At 42.0% G+C, this 19,090-nt stretch overlaps 1 protein-coding gene across 4 annotated transcripts in view; it reads left to right on the forward strand.

Moving 5' to 3' along the window:
* LOC140453522 (protein FAM110C-like) overlaps positions 1 to 19,090 on the forward strand; it is a 163,988-nt gene that overhangs the window by 55,793 nt on the left and 89,105 nt on the right. For 2 of the 4 annotated variants that reach the window (XR_011952414.1, XM_072548273.1), the window contains exon 1: positions 8,120 to 8,170. The exons of 1 other annotated variant lie outside the window; for it this stretch is intronic. The gene's annotated coding sequence lies outside the window, so the exon portion shown is untranslated. Of the gene's footprint in view, positions 1 to 8,119; positions 8,171 to 19,090 lie in introns of those variants that run through there. One more of the 4 variants, XM_072548272.1, reaches the window with a different exon arrangement.

Here is a 19,090-nt window from a genome sequence, read left to right on the forward strand (position 1 = left end):
CCAGTGTATCTGGCACATACATCATTTTTAAAAGGCCATTGTGCACTCTGTCAGTCAGGAACTGCCCTGCACAGTCCCTGGTGTATGTCCCAGACATGGCAGACCAGGGAATGTCATACAACCCTTTTCAGGCACGCACCTGGATTTCCTGCTGGATGGGGTGATGCAGATCTTCCCTTCCCCATGTCCAACAGTGGAGGCCATGACACCAGAATATGCCAAGGTGGTCTGAGCTTGAGTTAAAGCACTCTCTCAGCCATCTGCAATTTTGGAAAAACAAAACCTTAATGACTTCCACTCCATTCGCATAGGTACCACCATCTTCTATCCAATATCTCATAATCATTCTATCCCTATGACTGTACTCATCTCCCAATGAGACTTATGCTCCATTACTCTCACTGTATCCAGTAACATCTTTGCCACTTGCCCTCACCCTCACCCCCACCCCAAACCCATAACAACATAAACCTGCAACTCCTCTACACTGTACTCACTCACTTGGGACTCTCCCGCCTGCTCCAACTGTAACAGCTGTGCCACCCATGTTCATTGCCCATTCTATCATGCCAGGAGGTAAACAGCTCCCAGCTCCTTAACCCTTATGAGGTCAGTGTCCTGACTATGAAATGCCCTGAGCTGGCTCTGGATGGAGGTTATCAGAAGCTGCCCTCAACTTACTGCTCCCAATAGCTAACATTATCCTCTCGACTTGACTGAAATTTGCTGCCATCCACGACAAACCTCCCAGCTTTGTGTTAGCACTAAATAGCACAAAAAGACAGCAGTTGAGAGTGCAGTGCTGGAAAAGCAGAGCAGGTCAGGCAGCATCCCTTCATCAGGGCGTATGCCCGAAATGTCGATACTCCAGCTCCTAGAATGCTGCCTGACCTGCTGTGCTTTTCCAGCAGCACACTCTCGACTCTGATCTCCAGCATCTGCAGTCCTCACTTTCTCCCACAAAAAGATAGCAGTAATATGGCCTCATTATCTCTGGCTGAGGGGTCAAAGCACAAAAAGGCAAGGCAAGCCAGTGCAAGGCAGACTTGCTGTGAGCATCGAAGGAGGCCTAGAGTGAGTGAGGTCCAGGAGATGCAGCCTGTTGCACTCCATGAGCTGGCTACAGGTTTCCTGAATGCAGTCTCCTTACAGCAGCATTATAATGATAGTTGTCCCAACAGCATGGAAGTGCAGAAATGCCCTGTAAGTGGATCAGAATTGTCTCATAAAGGTTCATAGAGGCTGGTACATGTCTGATGATAACATCTGTGGATATAGGCAGCATTCCCTTGTAATTTGTTTCTTCAGCACAGATCTCTGAGGTCCACACAGGGCAGCAACATTTGGAACTGGAGGTCAACTCTGCGATCCATGTCAGCACTCTTAACTCCATGCATGGAACATTATGGAGTGGGCACATGTGTGTACAGCTCTGAGGGAGTGGTGGACATGGGATCCATGTGACTAGTGTCCATGGAGCGTGCCTGAGATGTTGGAGCCCAGTATCCAACTTGGAGCTTGTTTGGCGAACCTGCCAGTTCAACTCACAAAGCACCCACTCTGGTGTCCATTTTGGGTTTACCCAACATCGAGTTTGTTGGGTGAGTTTGGTAAAGATCGCAACTGGAAAAGTGATGACATGAATTGGGTCATCAATTAGGACCTTAACAAGCTCTAATCGACATCAAATGGCAACTTGTCACTGCCCAGCAAGAATCTCACCAAGTCACTTGTGAATAGCATAAAAGAAGGAGTTGGAATGAGTCTCGCTGGACTTCTCACCTGGCCCTGCCACACAACATGTGTCACAATAGCACATGTCCTTTGCACCTCTATAAGATACCGCCCATAAAAACATTGGCCATCATCGAAAAGCTGACTGAAATAAAGGCAAACGTGCGTAAGTTGTGATTATATAGTGTTCAAAAGGTTTTGCTTGGCTTTGATTGTCTTCATCAGTTAATCTGTAGAGTGGGTGGTGGACAAGCATTCCTGATGAAGGGCTTATGCTCAAAATGCCGACTCTCCTGCTCTTCAGATGCTGCCTAACTGGCTGTCCTTTTCCAGCACCACACGTTTTGACTTTGATCTCCATCATCTGCAGTCCTCACTTTCTCCCATAGACATGTATAGCACATGAACAAAATATTCAATCCACTGGCCTGCCAGATTTTATACTCCAAATGTACTGTCTCCTATTTATCATGCACGCTACCAGCATATCCTTTTATTCCTTCTTAATTTGCATTTTAAATTTCCTTGTAAAAATCTATATTGTTCACCTCAAATATTCCTCACAGTAATGCATTTCACAATCTAATCAGTAGGTTATGCTGAGTTCTCCAGTAGAATTTTTTAATTTGACCAGCTTATATTTATGGAAACCAGTTTCGAACCCACCCATAAGGGAAGATATTTTCCCCATGTCTGCCCTATCAAACCATTCCATAATGCTAAAGATTTCAATCAGATCAACATCATGCTACCTCCAGACTCGACATTTCCAACTGCTGGCCTCAGAGACAGGTGCCATTTAGGTTGATGATAACCAGGATGGGGGTGCAGGGGAACAGCCAATGGCTTTAAGGGTTAAACTGTATTACCATCGTACATTGGAAATCTAATTTTCAATATTTTGCCAATTATTATTCAGAGCCATGATTTATCTCCACCTCTCACTTTTATCTTACTAATGTTGTAGAATTGTACAGAAGCAGTCCATTCAGCCCATGATGCTTGTACTGACTCTTTGAAAGGATTATCCAATTATACCCACACTCTCTGCTCTTTCCCCAACACCCTGCAATTGCTTCCATCTTGAATACTTTTGAAGGTTATTATTAAATCCCTTCCCTTCATTCTTTCGGGTGTTGCATTCCAAAACAGAATTTACTGTCTTAAAACATTCTCCACTACTTTTTCTGACAATGGTCTTGTTTGTGACAGTGGAATCCTTTGGATTACGTAGGGATTGATTTCTGATTAAGAACTTTCAATAGCTTTTTTCAAGGAGGGGTTGCAATGTATAAAACTGGAAGTTTTAATATGAATTATACATGAAAATTACAACGCAAAAAGAGCCCAACTGGTCTACACTGGCTTTTTAAATGTTGCATGAACCTGTTCCCGCCTCTCCCCATATAACCCTGCACCTGTGTTGTCTCAAACACTCCCTGTGGTAATGAGTTCCACATTCATACCACTTTCTTTGGGAAAGACATTTTTCCTGAATTCCTCATGGATTTATTAATGGCTATGATATACTGAAAAAAGTAAAGTCTTTTTGTTGTTGATTGTGTTTGTGGATTTTTGAGAGTGATAGCCAAGAGCTTTGCAATGAAGAAACAGGAAATTGCTGTGTATATGATTTGTTTGACAGGTGACCCAACCACCAAAAATGTCATGTGTCTTGGATAGAACAAATCTCACTCATAACTTTTTCATAAGACATTATGTAAACTTTAAAAACTCTTGCCTGTAAGATACACAACTTGATGCAACAACACTACAGATCCGGCTCTCCTCACAAAATCACAGTCCTTTTGTAGCTTCTGTAACTTTGCAGAAGCATCCCAAATGACATCCCCTGAAGCTAATCCACGTTTGGGTCATTACATGCTGTTCAAATCCTGTTCATGCCTTTGTTCTTCCAAACCAGGCCATTGCAAAGCTCTCTTGGTCAGAATCCTATCTTGCAGCTTTTATAGTTCATCCAAAATTCTGCCACTCTTTTCTTCATTCACAACACATCACAGGAACTCACTGGAATTATGGGGGTCCTTGGTCTGTCACTCACTCACTTTTCAAATTCTAATTCTTTTTTTTTAAACCCTTCTATAGCCTTGCCCACCTTTTATAACCTTTATAATCTTCTCTAGCTTTACAACCCGACCAGGTCTCTTTGATCCTTCAATTCTGGCATCTTACTCACCTCCAATTTTCATTGCTTCAATATTACTTTAGCCAACTTAGTCCCTAGCTCTGGAATTCTCTCCTCTATACCACTGCTCCTTCTTTAACATATTCCTAATATTTGTTAGCCCAGTACAAACTGTTGCCTGATAATGGTCCTGTGCAGTTTGATATTAGGATGTTCATAAATGCTCGAAATGAATGCAAATTATTGAACCAGAAGGTAAAAGTTTTAAGCCCAACATCAGATATTAATGGTGAGGTGAAACTGGAGATGGCTCCTAGTTATGGTTGACTTCCAGTGATATCTGTGATCAGATCATCACTGACTCAGGATTAGTATTCCTGCCTAAATCAGAAGTTTGATTTCAAGCTATGTTCTAGACCATCCAAGTAAGCAGAGGCTGACTCTGAACACTGGACAAGGAACAGCACTGGAGCGCATGCTTCCTGTCACTGCCTCTGCATCTATTATCCTATCAGCAAGTGCATTCAGAGCCATTAACAATCTGCTGCAAAATAACAACTTCTTCTCGTCTTTCCTGTCTGACACAGAAATATAAAATTGTTGGGGATACTCCAAGTGTGTGGCTGCATCTGAGGACAGGTAGAATAATGAATGGCAGAGTATGTTAATATTGTCAGGTGGTTTGCAGTCCTTTAAGCGGCTGATAGTGCCATTCACCTTCACTCAGTAAACTATGAGATGAAAACAGTCTGCAATCATGCAAACAGCAAAAAGCTGCTCTTTTTTGTTGAGAACATGTGTCACGTCTAATCTACATTGTTGACAGACAAGAATAGCTGAGTGGAGAGATCATTGAGGGGGATATCAGGTTGCTGGGACTAAGTGTGGGAACCTTTTGCAATTCTACCTGATAGAGGTGAGCAGGCAATGACCATGGGAAATGTACACAGGGAAACAGATATAATGTTCAGATGAAAAGCAATTACTCATTCATATCGGGCAGAAAACCCTTCTTTGCAAGAAAACAGTGATATTTCCAAGAACAGGAACACCAAAGAGCACAGGGTTGCTGATCATCCAACAGCAACAATTGCAATTATGTGGCACCTTTGATTAGATAAATGGTCACAAAGTGCTTCACAAGTTGGCAAACAAAATTTAACATCGAGCCCAAAAGGAAGTATTAGAGCAAGTGATGATGTAGGTGATGATGGAGGAGCATCTTACAAAAGGAATGAAGTAGAGATGTTTGAATGGGAAGCTTAGGACTCCAGCTCGAGTCTGTCTAGCAACAGCAGAGTGATGGCAATCAGAGATGTGTAAAAATGCCAGTGGAGGAGTGCAGAAACTTCAAATGGGTTATGAGATTAGAGATGGCTGTAGAGACTGAACAATTTGAAAAATAACAATGAAAACCATAGAATCGAGGTATTGCGAGCCCAGGAGACGTAGGTCAGTGAGCACATCTAGAGACTTCAGAAATGAGGATTTGTTCTCCTGGATATTATTGCAAGAGAAACATCATTGTGACATTTTTTTAAAAAGCTGTGGTTTATTTTTAATTAGCTTTGAACACTTTTCATCAGTATGAAATTATTGGACTTGGTGGGGGCTGGGGAAGGTTATTTGACTGATGAGAGAGATATTACTAACTAATAAAGGTTGAAAGGTTATGGAGAGCGAGCAGGAAAGTGGAGTTGAGGCCAAGATGAGATCAGCCATGATTTATCAAATTACAGAGCAGGTTCAAGGGACTGAATTGCTTACTTCTGCTCTCAGCTCTTTTGTTGATAGAGTTTCTGGGCTGTGTTTGGACCTAGGGGACAGAACTGACTGCATCAAGGACATTCCCTCCACTTCACAAAACACCCAAGGCTGGCTCAATAGATCTTCTAGCTGGAAGGCAGGTCTTGCTTGACAGAAATGGAGCCTTGCCATGTTGGAGTGCCCAAACCCACATGCTCATTACGTCAACTAGAGATGGGCAGCCTTCAGATGACCCTGGTCACCAGTGTCAAAGCTTATCATGCGGGAAATTGATGCTGCCCTTTCCACTCTTAATGAGCTGACTGGCACGTAATCAGGTGAGTTCTCTCACCAGTCGGGGTGGTGGGTTAATCGCTAACAATTACACTCACCTACAGTCTTAGAAAATATGTGAGTGGTTTACATCTGGGAAAGAGAGAGACACCCTCTCAACATCGCACACAGGTACCCACAATAAGATATAATCAGAGAGGTACTGGTCGTTCTGGTATAACATGCATTTCGTCAGCACGAATTGGCTATAACACGATTGACAGATTATGGACACTGTCTGGATAACACAAACTTTCTATTGAAAGGGTATTGCGATTTTCTGTTGTGGTTTTCCCCATAATGTGATTTTTCATAGTGCGAGGCTGCAAAGGAACACGACAGTCATATGACAGCAGAATGCCTTGTGCACTCTCTCCCTCCTGATAGAGAGAAAAACAGACACTCCGTAAAGCAGGGTTATCTAGTTATTGATGAACATCAGGAAAACTGGCTAATTTTGTACCCTCCATAGCCTGAAGGGGTTGAGTCTATCCACAGTACAGGCATTCCCAACCCAGCTGAGGTTGGTTAGGCTCTGACCATTTATCAATTCGGGGTCCTTGCTGGACCGAAACTCAGTTTAATAATGTATGTTTGACAAGCTTGAGATCTGCCTTGCACTTCAGTCAAACCCACTTCAAATGAGGTGCTGGTTTGATTGACCTCTCCCATTAATTAAGTGGGAAGAACATCTGAGCTGGCCTGGCCCTTCACAGCACTGCAGGAATGCACTCAGCACCTGGCCCAGTAACACTGCCCCAGCACTGCTCTTTGTAATGACGGTGATCTCATTTCCTCTCAGACATTACTGCCAGGCCCTGTGGGAACAACCTACAGGTGTTGACAGTTTGACTTTGTGCATGTTTTATTGCAGGAGTTATACAAAGGAACAAAACATGCTGCACGTAAAGTGGCAAAAAATAAAAAGAAAGTAAACCTTTCATGACTTCAGCTTGTTGCAAAACACTTTACAGGCAGGGACTTTTGAAGATCAGTCACTATAAGAAATACAGCAGTCAATGAGTGCGCAGTAAGCTCCCACTAACAGCAGTGAGGTAGCATCTCCTTTATTGATGCTAATGGTGTGTCATAAATAATTGAACACAGGACCCAGAGATTACTGTCCTGTTCCTCCTTCATAAAGTGCCATTGGATCTTTACATCATCTGACAGGCCTATATGATATTCAAAAGATGGCACCCCTGGCAGAGGGGTGATCGCTCCCTACTGCACTGCACGTCAACCTTTTGTTCTCAAGCCTCTGTTGTGGGACTTGAACTAACAGCCAGGGTATTTAAATATTGTGTCTGAGGAAGTTAACTTTTGTTTGCAGTGTTGAAACACTGACTCAGAGACCACAGGTACATGGCTAACTGGGAAATGCAGAGTGATGTGTACCTGGTACAACAAGGGCTAAGCTAGTTCTGTACTTCATTATCTGTGATATCCGCAGGGGTGTCCTCATGAAAGGCGCCTGAGAAATGTAAGTCTTTTCTTTCTTCTGTTTGTACCTCAATCAGTTGTCCTGCCTTTATTAATTAGTTGAGGGTATTGGAAAAGTTTGTTGTAATTTAGCTTGAAGTCATAGAGTTGAAATCTATCCTAAATCAGTGAAGGCAATTCAATGCAATGGGGTGTAGGGGGCACATTAATGGACAAATGCAACCATCGATACAGCAGTCTTGTCTCCACTTCAGACTCTTCTCAATTACGAGCATGTCCTGGGGTTAAATGACTGGTTCCAATCGCAGCCAAGATGACTGTGCCACTGAATAAGAGTCCCCTGGAGAACTGAAATGAAATCCTTCATGGAGCCAGATTTATAACCCTGTAACAGGAACCAGCTTGAAAATGCCCACTGTCTGAAAGAAACCCTATCCATAAATCCTGGCCTGCTGATTTTTCCAGGTTCACCTTTGTCCTTTCACCCTGAGGGCATCATCCAACATAATTATCGTTGTCCTGTTAACACTGATTAGTTGCAGTCTTTAGTTGCAAAGAGTTGCCCCGAGTTAATAGGAGCTCAGAGGCAAGAGATACTTTGCTATGAATGGCCATGTGAACTTTTACCATCTCCCCACGCCCCCCCCCCCCCCCTCCCCCACACCACAATATTATCCCACCCCTCTCAGATTGACCTGGTTGCTATATGTTTTCATTCCCTCCACAGTTTGAGGATATGCACTGAGAATGGCTCCTGTTCTTAGTGATGTAAGTACTCAATTTACATTAACCTGTTTCTATAACTGAACTCACTTCATACTTCTCACACTTTTTGAACTTACAAGATTAGAATCACATGGTCAGTTTAGATAAGGAAGATCAATTCCATTACATATTACATTCCATGGAATTGTCAACATAGAAACTCACAGCATTTTACACACTGGTGAGGTTTGGGTAGATATTTGTGTTCCACATTTCACCAGCCTCATTCCTACCCTGCTTCATCTGACTATTGACACATCATTGAATTCGATCCTGCTCTGTGTGTCTGTCTTAATTGCATTTCCCGTAACCACGGTAATGGTGAGTTCCATGCTCCCACTGCTGTATGTGAGGATTCTCCTGAATTCACTATTGGACTTATGACTGACCATGTTAAATTTTTCAATCCCTATTTTTGTGCTAATTTTTCCCAATTGGTCGCAAACCCAGCTTAAGCTTTGATCACATGTCAGATTCCATGTAGTAGTGATTAGATTTTAGTCTTGACCTTCGCAGGGTCAGCCTATGGAAGCCCAATGGAATTAATGGGAGGACCAGTAGGAGGACCTAAATGATTTGGGGCCTGCATAGGTGGACACTACTGAGGCAGGTGCAAGCATCTGAGGGTGCCTCAAAATGGAGAAGTATCAAAGCTGCAGCTTTGGGGAAAAACTGACAACACTAACATCTCAGATACTGCCATACCATGAGGAGACAGTGAGGACCGCAGGTGCTGGAGAACAGAGTCGAAGAGTGCGGTGCTGGAAAAGCACAGCAGGTCAGGCAGCATCCAAGGAGCAGGACAGTCAACGTTTCAAGCCTAATAATGAGCTCATGCTCAAAATGTCAACTCTCCTGCTCCTCGGATGCTGCCAGACCTGCTGGGCTTTTCCAGCAATGTCTGGTTTTGTTTCTGATTTACAGCATCCATTGTTCTTTCAGTTTTTACCCACTTCTTTCACATCATCTCAATTTTGTCTTCTGGCCGTGTGTGTTTAGAGTATTCACATTTTTGAATTGAAAGACCGATACCTCACTTTGAATGTGATGATGGAATCTTCACGAGTTTTGAGTTGTAATTTTGGTTGGATAAAACACTGTATAAGATGAAACTATAGTTGTTTTTCCTTGATTTTCATTACCTTTGTATATTTATTTCATGGCACAGTTGGACAGTTTTCACACCACACCAGTTGAAAACCACAGGCGTACAGTTTATTATTAATAATAATATTATTATTAAACTTATTTACAGCTTTGCCATTGTACCTCTGACTACCATGGGTTTGATATTTAAAATGGAACAAAGAAACAGTCATAGGTTCACTGTTGGAAATCTTCAGGACCCATCTCTGGATTATTTCCATCTAAAAATTTTAATTACTAGAATTATCATCTCAGCGTCTCATGCTACGGTTACTCATAAAAATAATGGTGGAATCTGGATATTAGTTTGTGAAGCCAACACAACTGAAAATGAAGCACAGTAATGGAGTGGATATATTGATGCACTCAGAGAAACAGAGAACACAAGTTTAAGTTCCATTAAGACAGGACAAGGTCCCACAAGCAACAATGTGATAACAAACAGATTATCTGTTTTGATATATCCATTATAGAATGATGGTTGGATAAAATTCCCCTGTTCTCTTCTCCCAAATAGTGCTACATCTATTGGAAAGAGCTGAGAGAAGCTCTGATTAATGCATGACCCCTCAGCACTGCACTGCTAGCCCATGCACTTAAGTCTGTCGAGTGGCCAGATGTGCAGGCAAAAAAGCTACCAACTGCAATGTAGCCGGCATTGGAAACTGGTCCAGGAGGCAACCATTCATCCAGCTATGAGATTATCACAGGCCTAGAAAGGTGTCAATACAGAATCAGTTGGAATGTTTAAAATGGTAGATAATTAATTACTCAGTGAGTGAGGGTTGCAGGGGATAGGAAGAAGTGGTAATAAATTGGCAATACAAAGTTTGAGCGTTACCATTGCCAACAAGATGAGGAGGAGGCAAATAATGCTTGGTGGAGCGGGCTAAATGAAAGACTCTGTTCCTTCACCTCCATGAAATGTTCTCTTAGAATGAACTTTCCCCGGGGAATTATGGAGACAGACAAGCCTGTCACATCAGTTATCCTCAGATCAATTAAACCTTTCAAACAAAAGAATTGGATGTAGGTTGCTGGCCAGAAAGGAATAGAATTAATCAGACACTCCAGGGACTGAAGTAGTTCTTGAGACCATGGGCCTACCACTGTTGGAATACTATCTGTCAGGGCTGATTAATGTTAGATTGCAAATGTCAGAATGATAATCCTTGAATTTCACTGAGTTGCCTCAGGGTGAAGGAACAGAGAGCTCTCTCTGTCCCTTTAGAACAGGAGTCTCCAACGATGACCTGTAACCCCCAGTAACCCAGAACATGAAAGGCCAAGGAGTTCAGTCCAATTTTGCCTCTTTCTTTTATATTGGCTGCTTTGTCCTGTTTATGGGCCCTGATGATTTTTTTGGGGAAGTCTCATTGTTGTATCACTGATGAGTAAGTCTGCCTGGTGATCATGCACTGGAAATTTCCTTGGGCATTTCCTTTTCTATTATCGTCACATTGGCAAGAAACCTTATTTACAACAAAGGTGGAAGACCCTGAAGAAATCACTGGCTGTAAAAAAATCAAAGCACTGGCCCATTGTTTTGAGTTCAAGTCCCACTCCGGAGAAATGCGCTCAAAGTTCAGTCTGAAATTTCGTGAGCTGTACTGAGGGAGAGCTGTGCTTTAGTCTTCCCACAGTGGCACCACACTGTAGCCTTGTCCCAGGCTCCATTCAGGTGGACTTCAAAAAATTCTATGGCGCTACTGTGGAGAGCAAACAACGTTCCATACCCCAACTGAGGATTCATGGAGACAATATTTAGAAACACAGTCAGAAAGATGTAGAGCACGGAAACAGACCCTTCGGTCCAACTCGTCTGTGCCGACCAGATATCCTAAATTAATCAAGTCCCATTTGAGAATATTTGGCTTATATCCTTCTAAACCCTTCCTATTGATGTACCCATCCAGGTGCCTTTTAAATATTGTAATTGTACCAGTTTCCACCACTTCCTCTGGCAGCTCATTCCATGCATGCAGCATCCTGTGCATGAAAAAGTTGCCCCTTCGGTCCCTTTCCCCTCTCACCTTAAACCTATGACCCCTAGTTTTGGATTCTCCTACATTTAGCCTTCATCATCTCATTGTTATTAGTGGGAGCTTGCTGTGCACATAAGGGTGACTGTGCTTCCCACATTACAACAGTGACTGTGCTTTGAAGACTGCTTCATTGGCTGTAGAAGGTTTTAGGATCTCCAGAGGCTGTGAAAACTGCAATGTAAATGCAAGGCTTGTATTCCTTTCTTATGGTCCTTTTGCCAGCTTCAAGTGTTCCACTGCAGTTTGCTTGTTACGGCAAAGAAACAAACAAAAGAACTTGCATTCATGTAGTACCCTTCAAGAGCTCAGAACATCCCAAAGTTGTTTACAGGCATTGAAATTCTTTACAACTTTAGTCCCTGCTGTAATATAGGGAAATACCATTGAAACCCTGGGAGGGGTGAGAAAAGAGCCAAGCCAATTTGGAGTAAGATATCTTGGGAAATTCCTCTCTAGATGATGCAAGGTACAGGGAATCAACCTGCTCCAATCAGAGAATAGGAGAGCTAAGCACTGACAACTATCTGTTTTGATTCACACTTAAAGAATTTCTATTCAGATAGTGGTGAGGGTGAGGTGCTAGCAGTTTTCTTGATACTTTCCCAGGCTAAGGACAGTATTCACTAATGTACCCATGAGTCAGCACTTTCAGAGTAAAGGGGGGGGAGACAAGATTGAATTTAAAATAAAGTTAGGTTTTCCTCACCTTCCTTAGCGGCACCTTTTACCTGATTCTTGAGCAGCGATAAGAGCAGAGGAACTGGAAACCAAAGATAGGTTCTTGAGTATCAAGAGAATCAAGGGTTACTGGAGAAAATGGGAGAATGGGGTTGAGAAACAGTTCAGGCCTGAATGAATGGTGGAGCAGGCTCGATGGGCTGAATGGCCTAGTTTCTATTACTATGTCTTATGGTCTAGTTAAGTAGGTCAAAGAGAGACAGCACCATTGAAGGCAAAATATTTTATCGTCAAATAAAATGTGTTTTGCCTTTTTCTAACAAAAGTATGTTCATGGGATTCAGGGTGTAGGTTTTGCACATTTTTACAAGTGATTAAGTTGAAATGTTGCCATTTCGGGATGGCAGAGATATGTCATCCAAATATCATACACTTCGCATTCCTCCTCACACACACTACATTCTCTGAACAGCTGGAACATTCTGTGGATAAATAAAGACTTGCATTTAAATAGCACCTTTTACAATTTCATGACATTCCAAAGCTCTTTTTACTTAATTAGTATTTTGGAAGATTAGTGACAGGTGTGATTTAGGAAGAACAACAGCTAAAATGCACAAAGCAAAATCTCGTAATGTGATAATGACCAGATAATTTGTTTTTAGTGATGCTGGGCTGGGGGTTAAGTATCGATTCAGGAAACTAAAGGAGAACTCCCCCGCTGTGAAACAGTGCCACACGATCGCCCTGAGAGGACAAATGGGTTCTTGGCTCAATGTCTCTTTCGAAAGTCACACTCAAAACTTCCATTACTTGTCATGGCGGCTGACAAAACACAGTACAGAGTAAAATGATGCACCATGGATAGCAGAAATAATTCCATCCACATGTGTCATGGTACTGAAGAGCACAGCTGGTTTGAATTTTAACTATAAGGGAGATGGCAGCCCAGTAGTAATGTTACTAGGCTAGTAGTTCAGAGGCCTGGGCAAATTCCGAGTGATGGGAGTTCAAATCCCACCCGTACAGCTGAGGGACTTTATACTGCATTTAACTGATAAGTCTGGGGTTAAATTTGTCTCATTAACAATGAGAATTAACTACAGTTTGTTAATTTAAAGCCACTATGGCTGTTTACAGAGGGCTAGAGGTACACAAAAGGCCTACTCGAGGATGCAAGTGTTTCACAGAGGATTTTTCAGACTGGAGGATTATTAAGCTAGGAAAAGACCTTAAGACCATAAGACATAGGAGCAGACATCAAGTCTGTTCTGCCATTCAATCATGGCTGATAAGTTTCTCAACCCCACTCTCCCGCTTTCTCCCCATAACCCTTGATCCCCTTTACAATCAAGAACCTATCTATCTCAGCCATAAATATACTCAATGACCTGGCCTCCACAGCTTTCTGTGGCAGTGAACTCCATAGACTCACCACTCGTTGAAGAAGTTTCTCCTTATCTAAAAGATCTTTCCTTTACTGTAAGGTTGTGACCTAGGGTCCTAGTCTCTCCTACCAATGGAAACATCTTCCTAACATCCACTCTGTCCAGGCCATTCAGTAGTCTGTAAGTTTCAATTAGATCCCCCCTTATCTTCCAAACTCCATCAAATATAGACCCAGATTCCTCAAACGTTCCTTATATGTTAAGCTTTTCATTCCTGGGAACATTCTCGTAAACCTTCTCTGAACCGCTCCAGGGCCAGTACATCCTTCCTGGGATATAGGACCCAAAACTGAGCACAGTATTCCAAATGTGACCTTGGAGTGAGTTGAACACAAGGATGAGAATTTCTAAGCTCAGGGATTGGTGGAGCGAGACCTAGAATATTTCCATGAGTACAGAGATAATGAATAAACAGCATTTACTGTGAGTTCAAATGCAGTCAACAGTGACTTAGTTAAGCTCAATTTTATTATTGAAAACATCCATCTCTGAAGCAGGAAATGTACCAAGCAAAAGTGGGTGATATCAAGGACTTTGTGATTTCTGATAAGACAAGGAGAGATTTAATCTACTGAGCTCCCAGGCTTATTTCAGAAAGAGATGTTGGGTTTGAAGCTTGAGATATGTCTTGGCAGAGTTGCTGCTTACAAAGTGGAAGATTAATCTTTGCTGTTACCTATTGGTTAAAGCTGGAAGAAAAGTCATCACATTTCAAAGGTCTGGAATGAAAATAAAGATGAATTGGTTTGTTAATTATCAAACCCTGGAGAATAACCCCAATGTTATTAAAACAGGAACAGGTGGTAGCCTGTGGTATTTCAGAGTAATGTCAAAGAATGTGTAGAGTTAATGGGACACTCACTGGCAGGAAAGTTGGTTCCTGAAATGTTACTATGAGAAACTACAGCTTAGAGGAACAATAGGTGCAATCTATATCCATCCATCACTGATTTAGTGGCTAAAAGTGCTTTAAAGATGAAATCATCAGACACTTTTAAATGAGAAAATCCTGTTAGTGAGACCACTTGCTCCATTTCAGGTACCCACCAATTATCATCAAGCACACCAAAGTCAGGTATAGCACAGATTAGATACACAGCAACTCTCTCTCTCTCTCTCTCTCGCTTTCTACATCAGTGTTTCCGAACTCTTTCAGAAATGTTGGCACACTTCAGCGAGAGAAACAATTCCAAGAACCACTTACCTTTCTCGCGTCATTTCAATTTTGACCTTTGGCCACACGTGATTACAATGTTCATGTTTTAGAATCAAATGACCAATACCGTGCTTGCAATTTAAAGAATTTTCATGACTTCTGCAAGTTATAATTTTTGTGTGACAGAATATTTGTTTAAGATGAAACAATGTTAGCTTTGAATTTCATTACCTTTGTACACAACTTCATGGCAACACTTGGATCGTTCACATCAGTTGAAAACCACTGCTCGACATTGTCACTAACTCTATCTGCACTGTCCCTGTCAGACACTTGCCAGGTCAGGTCAGCATTGGTTAAATATAAAGTAAAATCCCCTCTATACTGCTCCATCAAACAACTACTTAGTGTGAACAAATGAGAAGTGGTTCTAATCTGATGTTGCTTATGTCTTCCTACCTCCAACCCATTTTATTATTAAATGTTGACATGAGTCTCTGTTCCCATCATTAGTTTCAGTTGCACATTCTGCAGGCGTACAACCCTCTGTTTCCCCTACATGCTGTCTGAAAGCTGATGGTTTCAACTTTATACCCCTCACCCATCAATCCTCAATCACTGAAAACTATCTTTCCATCTGCAATTCTCATCACCCCAACAGCTGGGGAAACAATTGACATTTTCAAGACTGAGATTGATCGATTTAGTTGGATCAGCATTTTAAGGGATATAGAGTAAAGGTACAAAGAAGGAGTTAAGAAACAGATCAGCCATGATGTATTTGAGCGGACATCTGGGTTTGAATACGATACTCCTGTTGGTATGTTCCTATTTACTCCGTTCAATCTATAAACACTTTAATGAACAGTAATTCTGCTTCCTTTTGAGATAAACAGTCTCCCTACAGTGCAGAAACAGGCTATTCAGCCCATCAATTCTGCATCAACCCTCCATAGAGCATCCCAGCCAGACCCAGTCCTCCCACCCTATCCCTGTAACCCCACATTTCCTATGCCTAACCTTCCTAGCCTATACACTATGGACGTTTTAGTACAACTAATCCACCCAACTTGCACATCTTTGTACAGTGGGAGGAAACCCAGGACCACTGGAGGAAACCCATGCAGACACAAGGAGAATGGACAAATCGCACACAGTCACCCAAGGCTGGAATCAAACTCAGGTCCCTGGCCCTGTGAGGCAGCAGTGCTAACCACTGAGCCACTGTGCTGCCCGATGCAGTAGGGAAGTTTTTAAATTTTAAATGAAGAGTCAGAAAGAAGTATTGCTAATGCATAACCCTTTAGCTTTCTTCTGTCAGTGGCTGATTGGCCTGCAGAATGTTCATAGAAACAACATGACAGAGAAGAAGGACACTCAGCCCATTGAGTTGACATGGGTGTTTTTGAAGAACAATTAAGGTAGCCCCATTCTCACTTTTTCCCTGAAGTTAATTATCCAAGTTTCTTTTGAAGGCTACCCCTGAATCTGTATCTACCATCTCGTTGGGTAAGGCATTCCAAATTCTAACCACTTATCTTTCTTCATTAAGATGAATTTCCCTCACTTCCAGCCTTACCCATCCTTATTTTGAATTGCCAGCTTTCTAAATGTTCCTTTTAATCTCCTAAGACACCTTGTGAAGTCTTATTTATTGTTTATCAAACACGTGTTGTAATTCAGGTCAAAACACGTTAGTAAGAGGAGGTGATTTTGATGGGTGTACTGGGGGTGGTGTGAGGACACTGAACTATTCTAGTATTTCCTTACATAGCTCAGTGTCAAATGTTGTTTGTTGTTACTCCTGCTAAATGTTTTGGGAGGCTTGACTGCCCTGAAGGTGCTACGTAAATGTATGCTGTTGTTTTTCCACTCCAGGTTTCAAACCAATTCTTCCTTCAAACTGAATAAGAGATCACAGTTTACAAAGTAGCTAAATGGTGGGAATATTTCCTGTAGAATAGGAGTCAGCATTCCAGAAATTCCTTCTGCTACAAAAGCAGTAGTTAGTCTCCATAGTAAATACACAATGTCTTTAAGAAGGTGCTCCTTTGAACATCCACATCATTCGTCCAAGGAGGCACACTTGGGATCTCTCTGCAGATATAATTCAAGCACTCTATGACTCCACTGCTTTCATCTTTTTTCTTCTGAGACCTTTATGTTTACGACTTAAATCTTGTGGTTGTTCATCCTTTGTTTCACATTGAAAGAGTCAAAGTGTCTCTGGCCTTTGCAGACGGAGACAGATACCATGTCACTGACTTTCACAAGACCAGACGTTCCAATCTTTCAGTTGTTTTGGGAGAACTTACCTGAGATTCAGACTAACAGTGAACTATGATTAAATAATGTACACCCACTACAGCAAATCTAAATGTAATGAGTAAAATAGATTATCTTTTACATCCCAAGAATGTGTAGTTGGGCACTTCATAATTGTTCAACAGTGGGGCATTCTGTCACGTAATTTTGATGAGTACACCACTGTGATTGAAACTGATCGGGAGAAACTAAATAATGTTTGGATTTATGCAGAGCCTTTCATGATATAAGGACATCCCAAAATTCTTTTACAGACAACACAGCACTTTTTGAGATGTAGCCACAGTGGCAATGTAACAAATATGACAGCCAAATTGCACACAGCAAGATCCCACAAATAATAGTATAGAGTCATAGAAATGTGCAGCATGGAAACAGACCCTTCGGTCCAACCCATCCGTGCCAACCAGATATCCCAACCCAATCTAGTCCCACCTGCCAGCACCCGGCCCATATCCCTCCAAGCCCTTCCTATTCATATACCCATCTAAATGCCTCTTAAATGTTGCAATTGTACCAGTCTCCACCACATCCTCTGACAGCTCATTCCATACACGTACAACTGTGTGAAAAAGTTGCCCCATAGGTCTCTTTTATATCTTTCCCCTCTCACCCTAAACCTATGCCCTCTAGTTCTGGACTCCCCGACCCCAGGGAAAAGACTTTGCCTATTTACCCTATCCATGCCCCTCATAATTTTGTAAACCTCTATAAGGTCACCCCTCAGTCTCCGACGCTCCAGGGAAAACAGCCCCAGCCTGTTCAGCCTCTCACTATAGCTCAAATCCTCCAACCCTGGCAACATCCTTGTAAATCTTTTCTGAACCCTTTCAAATTTCACAATATCTTTCCGATAGGAAGGAGACCAGAATTGCACGCGATATTCGAACAGTGGCCTAACCAATGTCCTGTACAGCTGCAACATGACCTCCCAACTCCTGTACTCAATACTCTGACCAATTAAGGAAAGCATACCAAACGCCTTCTTCACTATCCTATCTAGCTGCGACTCCACTTTCAAGGAGCTATGAACTTGCACTCCAAGGTCTCTTTGTTCAGCAACACTCCCTAGGACCTTACCATTAAGTGTATAAGTCCTGCTAAGATTTGCTTTCTCAAAATGCAGCACCTCACATTTATCTGAATTAAACTCCATCTGCCACTTCTCGGCCCATTGGCACCCCTGGTTAAGATCTTGTTGTAATCTGAGGTAACCCTCTTCGCTGTCCACTACATCTCCAATTTTGGTGTCATCTGCAAACTTACTAACTGTACCTAATGATTAACGAATGGTTCTTGATGATGTTGGTGAGGGATATATATTGCCCAGGGTGCTTTACAGAAACAACTATCAGACAAGACCTAGTTAAAGGTGTAGGTGCTAAGGAACCTTTTTAAGGGGAGAACTGTAGTCGAAAGATTTGTGGAGAGACTTCCTGAACTCAGTCGCAAGGCAGGTGAAGGTACAGCTTTAAAAGATAGTTAATTATTTTGACTTCCTGGTCTTTCACGGACCAATCTTATCTATTATTTTCTCCCCCCTGCTCTTCCCTGGCCTCTGTAAATGGTTACCACTGTTTTGATCATTGATATTGTTTTACCAGTATGTCATATTTTCTGGTAATGAATCAACTCTTGCTTGTGATTGGGGTCTGGGGTCTATAACAGTGGTAGAAGACAGGCCACTCCATAGTCTTATCAAGAAGAGGCATCCCTCTTACATAAAGAGGTACCGTTTGTTGCGAGATAGCAATCAGTACCATTAAATTACATTTACAGTTAACAGAAGCCAAGCATGCCATGTTTGTCTCCATTGAGATCTCACACAAGACTGCCTGTTTTTCCACCCAAAAGACATCATCAGATTGGGAGGACCTAATGTGACGTCAACATTAACTCTTTCAGAACCAATGCTTTATACAACAACCACTCAATATTTGTCAGCTGTATCATCAGCCCAAAACATTATCACATCTGATGTTGCTTGACTTGTTATTATCATTTGAGGAAAGTTTCTATGGGTTCTGCATTCACATTCCAGCACAAATCCCCTGAAGTCTGTGGTATCGATGAAAGGAGTTTTAAATGCAAAAGGTTGGCATCTGAACATACTTACTTCGGTGTT

The sequence above is a fragment of the Chiloscyllium punctatum genome, chromosome 27 (assembly GCF_047496795.1).
Source record: "Chiloscyllium punctatum isolate Juve2018m chromosome 27, sChiPun1.3, whole genome shotgun sequence".
In the NCBI taxonomy this organism is placed as follows: Eukaryota; Metazoa; Chordata; class Chondrichthyes; order Orectolobiformes; family Hemiscylliidae; genus Chiloscyllium; species Chiloscyllium punctatum.